Genomic DNA, 6,738 nt, shown 5'->3' on the forward strand with positions numbered 1-6,738 from the left:
GGTCAAGCATCTACTCGAACCCTGTGCAAAAGGAATCGTCGGTTCAGCAGCTGGAAAGACATATACACATGTGAAAGAACACTACGGGTAAGTGAAAATCTGTGTTAATGAGCAAAACTAGTGCAAAGATCGCATTTTTCAAGAAACTAATTGTGTTTTTGTTTCCTTTCACAGAGATTTGGATCCAGATGGTATGATTTCATAGTTTGATCTTTTATCTTTTACCTTTCTTAAATAGGCTATTGCTCCCGGGCATAGTGTACAAACTAGTATTGTTATTCTAGCCGTTTTTTGTAAATAGTCTACGTTTCAGCGTCTCATACAAGATGCCGTCATAAGGATAATCACATATGTTGCAAGACAAATTTCTTTTAAAGCTACAATTGCAACAAATGCTGCTGCTTGCACCAACGGAGTAATAAAACATAGTTTAGTAGTTATTTATAATAAAAACAAAAATAATTCTCGTTTATGTATTACGTCTTTGGTTGTTTTCAATTACAGTTGGAGTAGTTATGGCACATGTTGTTCACCCTTGCCTGAAAGGAGTGGTTTCGCAAGCTGCTGGCAATGGATTTGTGCATGTTGCTAAGAAAGTTTATCACAGATACCAACGAGGGTAAGCAGAAAACTAACTTTTCTTCCTGTTACTCCAAACGAATTGGAGTGCCGTAATGTGGCTACACCAGCCCATTCAGGCGGTGTCTTGTTGCCAGTTCTATAACCATATGAATAAAACGGTTTGCATGGTCTGCGACAAACTGTAAAAAACACTTTTTTTACGTATATCTAAAACTTAAGTAAACACGCAAAATGGATGAATCCGAAAACTAGGAAGCAATTGGTATCGGGAAAAGCAATTGCTTCATTTTATTATGGCAAGTTGTTTTTTGTTTAAAATGTTTTTCTTATGCCTGAGAGAGTGTGAGTGGTGCAACAGATATTCTACTTGAGGAGTTTTAATAAATCTTTTGTTTTTCAATTTCAGAGACTTCGAAAGCGAAGGTATGTTATTGGTTTTTTGTATGCTCTGGTATAAAACATGTATTATGTAATAGCCTATATATATTCTGTGTAAAATTGCATTTATTCTCATTGTTCAGTTGTTGCTTTTATTAAAATCTTTTTCTAAACCACAGCTGAAATGGACGAATTCATTGCCGAAGCAATTACTCAGGCTTTGATGGACGAAATGAAATAAAGAAATATGTAAGCTCATAATTTGTGTTGAAAACTATAAAATTAACTCATTTATTTTTGCAGGAACTAAAGACTACAATGAAGATAATATATCAATTGAATGTTTCTATAAGTGTATCAATTGTATTAAAAACTAAATCCGAATTGTTATCACCCAATAAATTTCTGCACACATTTACAAAGCCAATTGTAAAAAATTAAATATTGCTTGTTTCGTTAATACACAATACAACTCTGGAACCAACCTGTGCGCAAAGTGTTACGTTGTCGTGAACTACATGGAAATTTTCAGTCAAATATCCACTAGTTAAACAAAAAAATAAAAAAATGCCTTTTTGTGTGAGATAGTTTTGACAACACAAAGCAGTTCACTACTTAATATCATGAAAATGGTTGTGCTTTATTAGCGTGGTTTGTAATTTAATCTTTTTGAGAGAGTAAAGAAAATAATTATTCTCGTGTTGCCAAATTGTGAGACGTTTTTGCACGGCTACGAAAACATGTTATAAACTGAAACCCAACGTTTACCTGTATCTGAATTGTTGTTTTATTTCTATTCTCAGAACAAGCTGCTATGACATTTACATGCTATTGGTTAAGTAACAACACTAACTCATGAAAACAGATAATTGTGGATAACAAAGTTTTTGACTTTAAGTCCAGCGCACACAATTAGCAGCTTGCTTAGCATTGTAATTACGCATTGCTGTTAAACATTTTGTAAAAACCACCACACAATCTTCATAAAGCAGGACTAAAGTTAAAAACGTCTTAACTTAAACTTATTATCAACGTTTAGTTATTTTAACATGGAATTAATAGCAGGGTGGTTTTTCATAGCCCGTGTCTTTTAAAACAATACAATTTGCACTTAGTTTCTAATAAAAAGTACCGAACCATGCCTACAAATTTATTGTGTTTAATCATGAAGATTCATACAGCAAAACTGCTTCAGGGAAATATTAAGGAACGTATCCTTTCTTCTATAAAACATCAGTATAAATCGTGCCACACTCTTCGGGTAGAGCCCTTGCAACTGATACTTAAAATCAGCATGACAAAAATACCAGAGGAATTTTTGATCACACATTGGATCTTATATCCCAAATAAACTTGCAACACGATCAGGCCATCCAATATCAAATGCGTTTGGTAAAGCTGAGAACAGTCTAATTGACAAGATGATCAAATTTATAATTCGTGCTCTTGTGGTTAGTGCAATGCTGCTGGTGGAAACAGAAGCATTTGTAAGCACTGTGGCACGAGGGGTTGTTAATCACGTCTTTAACCCTTGTGCTGTAGGATTAGTAAATCACGATTCAGGTAAACACATGTATTGGGAAACATATTATCGTGAATACTCAGTCTTGACGATTTTTTTGAAAACAGAAAGAAAATATTTTTACACCATTTTAGAGCAGTGGTTTTCAACCTTTTTATTGTCGGGCCATATTTTTTTTAAGTGTGTCGCAAAAAAAAACGTCGTGGGAGCCGCATGGGGTTGATAATTACTTTTTTAGAGACATGTCATGATAGTATTTTGTTTTCGCAAAGACACAAATAAATGGTAAGCAAAATAAGGTAGGCAAATATAGGTTGTTTGGAAATATTTAAAAAACTTTTAGTGTGGTTTGGTTGATCTATCGAACAACATTTTCACAACAATGCCAAAATATGCATAAAAGACTAACAGGCTTACTTTAGACTTTTACGTTTATTATGCAATTTAATTTGTTCCTGGGAGACATTGTCAATAGGAGTACAATCATTTTTGCAACAGCGTGAAGAAGGATAAGAACCACTGAACTTGAAAACAAACTGTGTTGCAAAACTAACATGAAAAGGCCAAAAGTACACTAAAAAATTAAAGAGAAAGGATCATTATCAAGATGTTTTCATATAGTTGACTCATGTAACCACTTTTCTCACTTATCATGTACTTTAAAAGATGCCTTGAAGTATCTTCTTGCTGGTGTCATGATGGAAGCTGTAGTAGAAAAAATTTAGAATGATGAGTGGTAAAGTAAGTTGAAAATATAAAATTGAAATGTTGTTCCACGTAACATTATGCAATTTTGAAGACTTCCTGTAGGATTGAGAGTTTAACATTATTGTAAACTATGGTTTGGTTAGTACAAGCTTTTTGTTTTGTTTCATCAAGGAAAAAGCAACAGCAGTGGGTGTAACAAAAATGTTGAAATCTCGAAAAATTTGCTAAATAAAACGAAAAAAGATTAAATTTTTAGTCATTGGTATATATAACCTTCAGAAAATCTTGTTTTCTTGTTTTTGTTTAAATGGGAAGAGACAGAAAAAAAGGAAACACGCAGAGAAATGGAAGCAAATTTGCCACATGATACCTTGTCTGGTAAAAACGTTGTGAGATTTTTGTTTCAACTTTGTCAAAAATATACTGTTTGACAAAATATATTACGAAACCCATTATATACGCAGTGAAATAAATAATGTTAATGTTGTCGTTATTTTTATGCTGTTGTTGATAATAATGGCAACAGTTGATTAAAACAGAGTGTACGGTTAAAAACAATTTTTTAAAATACTTTTGTCCAAATCCGTCTTACACGACAAACATAAGAGACATTCATCACAAAACGTCACAATCCTTGTCAGGTGAATCAAACGCATATGGCACCAAACCGTATGCTACTTATTAGTTAGGTTAACTAAAATAAATTACCCCAAAAAAATTCAAAACAACCCTACTTTACTTTTAAATAATAAAAACGTGCCAAAAGTTTAAAAAGTGGGACAAAATCGTGATCAGAAACCTATTTGGTTTGAGCTATATAACTCACGTTGCAAATGTTCCAAGAAAAATACCGGGAACAGAATGTATTGTATAAAATTTTCGCTTAAATCGTGTCAGGAGACATTGGGGAATTTCCAAAACCAATCTTTCACAGAAAAATCGAGACGCTGAAAACAGCACCTGACAATTTCCTATCACCCAGGCACGTTTTTGTCCTTTAAATACTCGCACCTCAAACTGGTACGGCATCAAGAACATTTGGTTCAGGCCTAGAAATTCCTGAAAAAACATCATGAACAAACTGGTTATTTGTGTTATTCTGGTTGGCGCAGTGCTTATGGCCAATGCGCAGATTGATGAGCCAAAGGAAGGCAAAACTAAAAAAAATGCAGTGCATGTGGCCAATGCGGAGGAAGATAAACCAAAGGAAAGCAAAAGTGAATCAAAAGTAGAAGCAATGTTGGGCACCGCTCTTAGGACTTTTTTGTCAGCACTAGTATCTCACTTCATTGGGTACGTTGTTCTCCGGTTTTGTGGTAATCAGTAAAATTCATTTGATTTGTTTTATTATCTACCATTTACTTTTATTTTATAGTTCAGCAGTGGACTTTCCCGATAATAAACTGGAGGGTAAGAAAAATTTGTTTGCCGCAAATATAGTTTTCTCTTCGAACCTTGAATGAAAATAAACTGACTATAAATCTATTATTTATAATTATGAACGTCAATTATCAATTAAGTTATTTAAAAAATATATTAAATTATTTTCATGCTTTCAAATTTGAATGGAGAATAATGCCATATTCTGACAGCCACATACTTTTAAAGGAGACATAGTGGAACGCCTGATTGCCGATGCCATGGCTGATACTATGAAGGATGAAATGAGGGGGGATTGGTAGAGTAAGTAAAGTATCAACTGTGCAAACGTTACTCAAATTTTAAGTCAAAAGCTAAATTGAGTTTCTAGAATGGTTATGTTTTGATATATACTGTACAGATTTGATTTATCTTGTAACAGGGTATCTTTTTAGATCAACTACTGAAGCTTTGGGGAAACAAACATATTTCGTTTTCACAATTTTGGAACAAAGGCAAAAACATAAAAAAATTAAAAAAATAACAGTTGTGTGTTTTTCTCAATCCTTTGTTGTAAAACGTAGTTTATATTGTTCATTATTGTCCGTCAAAACGGAAATACAGGAACCGCGAGGAGAAAATGAGATAGAGATGAAAAAAAGAAAAGAGAAAAAGCAAAAAAAAATTGTGGCATAACATTCGTCTCCTAATTTTGAACAAAAAATTGCTTTTTTGTCGAAACTATGCAGTATAATGATAATTGTATGGGTGCAAATAGACGATGAAAAGCAACATGCTTTATTGTTGAAACGTTTCGGTAAACGCTCATGCCACCATCAGTAATATGAGGCGCCACATCGTTACACCCGTTTGAAACTACTTTAGTCACATAAAACAATGATAAAAAGGTAATTTAACTCATGACATTGCTTCGTGAACATTGTGTAATGATGCCAAATTACACATTGGTTAACCTGTGGGAGTTTTAAAGCATTAACATAAATTAGGTAATGAGAAAGGGTCTCTATGTAGATTAGATCTTTGTCGGATAAGCTTACGAGCCTATTACAACAACCGCACACAGCTTATACAAACCACAAACAAGAAAAAGGCATTCAGACAGAGGTTAAGTTTGTTCTTATACATACTTGCGCAATAAGGAGTTTATTTTGTTAAATAATAGACTTTAAATTGGATTTGGGTCAGTGCAGTTATTGTCCATAAATTTTAACAGTGATCCGCGTGTAGCGATTACGACACTATTGTGCAATGTTTATGAAAACGATTGCATGTTATTTCGCAATAACGTTTCACACCACGAAATGGAAATGTTTACCCTCATTTCTGCAGAGACTAATGTTTATATTTCCGTTTCTATGGTAGTCATAAGTTATTTTCAGCCATTTTTCGGGTTCCAGAAAGATCTAACAGTAAACATAGTGTTTATTCCCTTATGACACATATTTCCGTCGGTATTTGCAATGTTTCCGCAGTTGTGATTCGTATTAGAACGCGTCGTTTCCACCCTGTGAAAAAGCATATGGTGTTCACCAAAAGGCGCTATGGCACTATAAATTACATGGCTACCTTAAAATAAATAATATAAGTAATATGAGAAAAAGAATTCGTACACCGGCCAAGGTTTCACATTGTTATATAAGCGTAGACTTTGATGTTTTCGCCGTTCTATTTGTGGGTTCTATTTGTGGATTCTATTTGTTCCTGCTATTTCCACCGGGAAAGCTATTTTGGGACTTCTATTTTTTGGCTTCTATTTTTATCCCATGTGGATGTGTAGCTGATTTGAACGTTCGCCTTTAACGTTATTCAAGAATACAAAGAAAGAAGAGACATATGTGTGGCTGTTAATCAGTCAGCTGTTATTGAGATGCAAAGATCAGACTCACCAAACAATTTGCAATGAACATCATAGTTTACATTGTAGCCGCCATTCACAAGTCGCCATCGAGGCAGGCATCGCTACACGCGCTACCAGGCGTGACAAATAAAATAAAAAAAATGGATTTGGAAAAATATATGATTTCTATGTCACCTTTGGGAACAGTGCTGTTTCGAGATGCAAGCAACCGTATCGTTTTGCTTCAGGGCGTTTAAACAGAAAGTTAAACAGTTGATGCGAAGGTGACAAATAGGTGTGGGGCAGGTTTTGTTTGCCGGCAAAACACGGA

The 6,738-nt window shown here is 34.2% G+C and overlaps 1 long non-coding RNA gene across 1 annotated transcript; it reads right to left on the reverse strand.

The window, feature by feature from the left end:
• Positions 1-5,974: 5,974 nt before the first annotated feature.
• On the reverse strand, positions 5,975-6,519 carry LOC145237129 (uncharacterized). The gene is made up of 2 exons (XR_013861949.1): positions 6,457-6,519; positions 5,975-6,075 (listed from the first exon to the last, which is right to left on the reverse strand). It is a non-coding gene; the product is annotated as an uncharacterized LOC145237129 (long non-coding RNA).
• Positions 6,520-6,738: the final 219 nt, after the last annotated feature.

This window comes from Phallusia mammillata, chromosome 1 (genome assembly GCF_965637545.1).
Source record: "Phallusia mammillata chromosome 1, kaPhaMamm4.hap1.1, whole genome shotgun sequence".
In the NCBI taxonomy this organism is placed as follows: Eukaryota; Metazoa; Chordata; class Ascidiacea; order Phlebobranchia; family Ascidiidae; genus Phallusia; species Phallusia mammillata.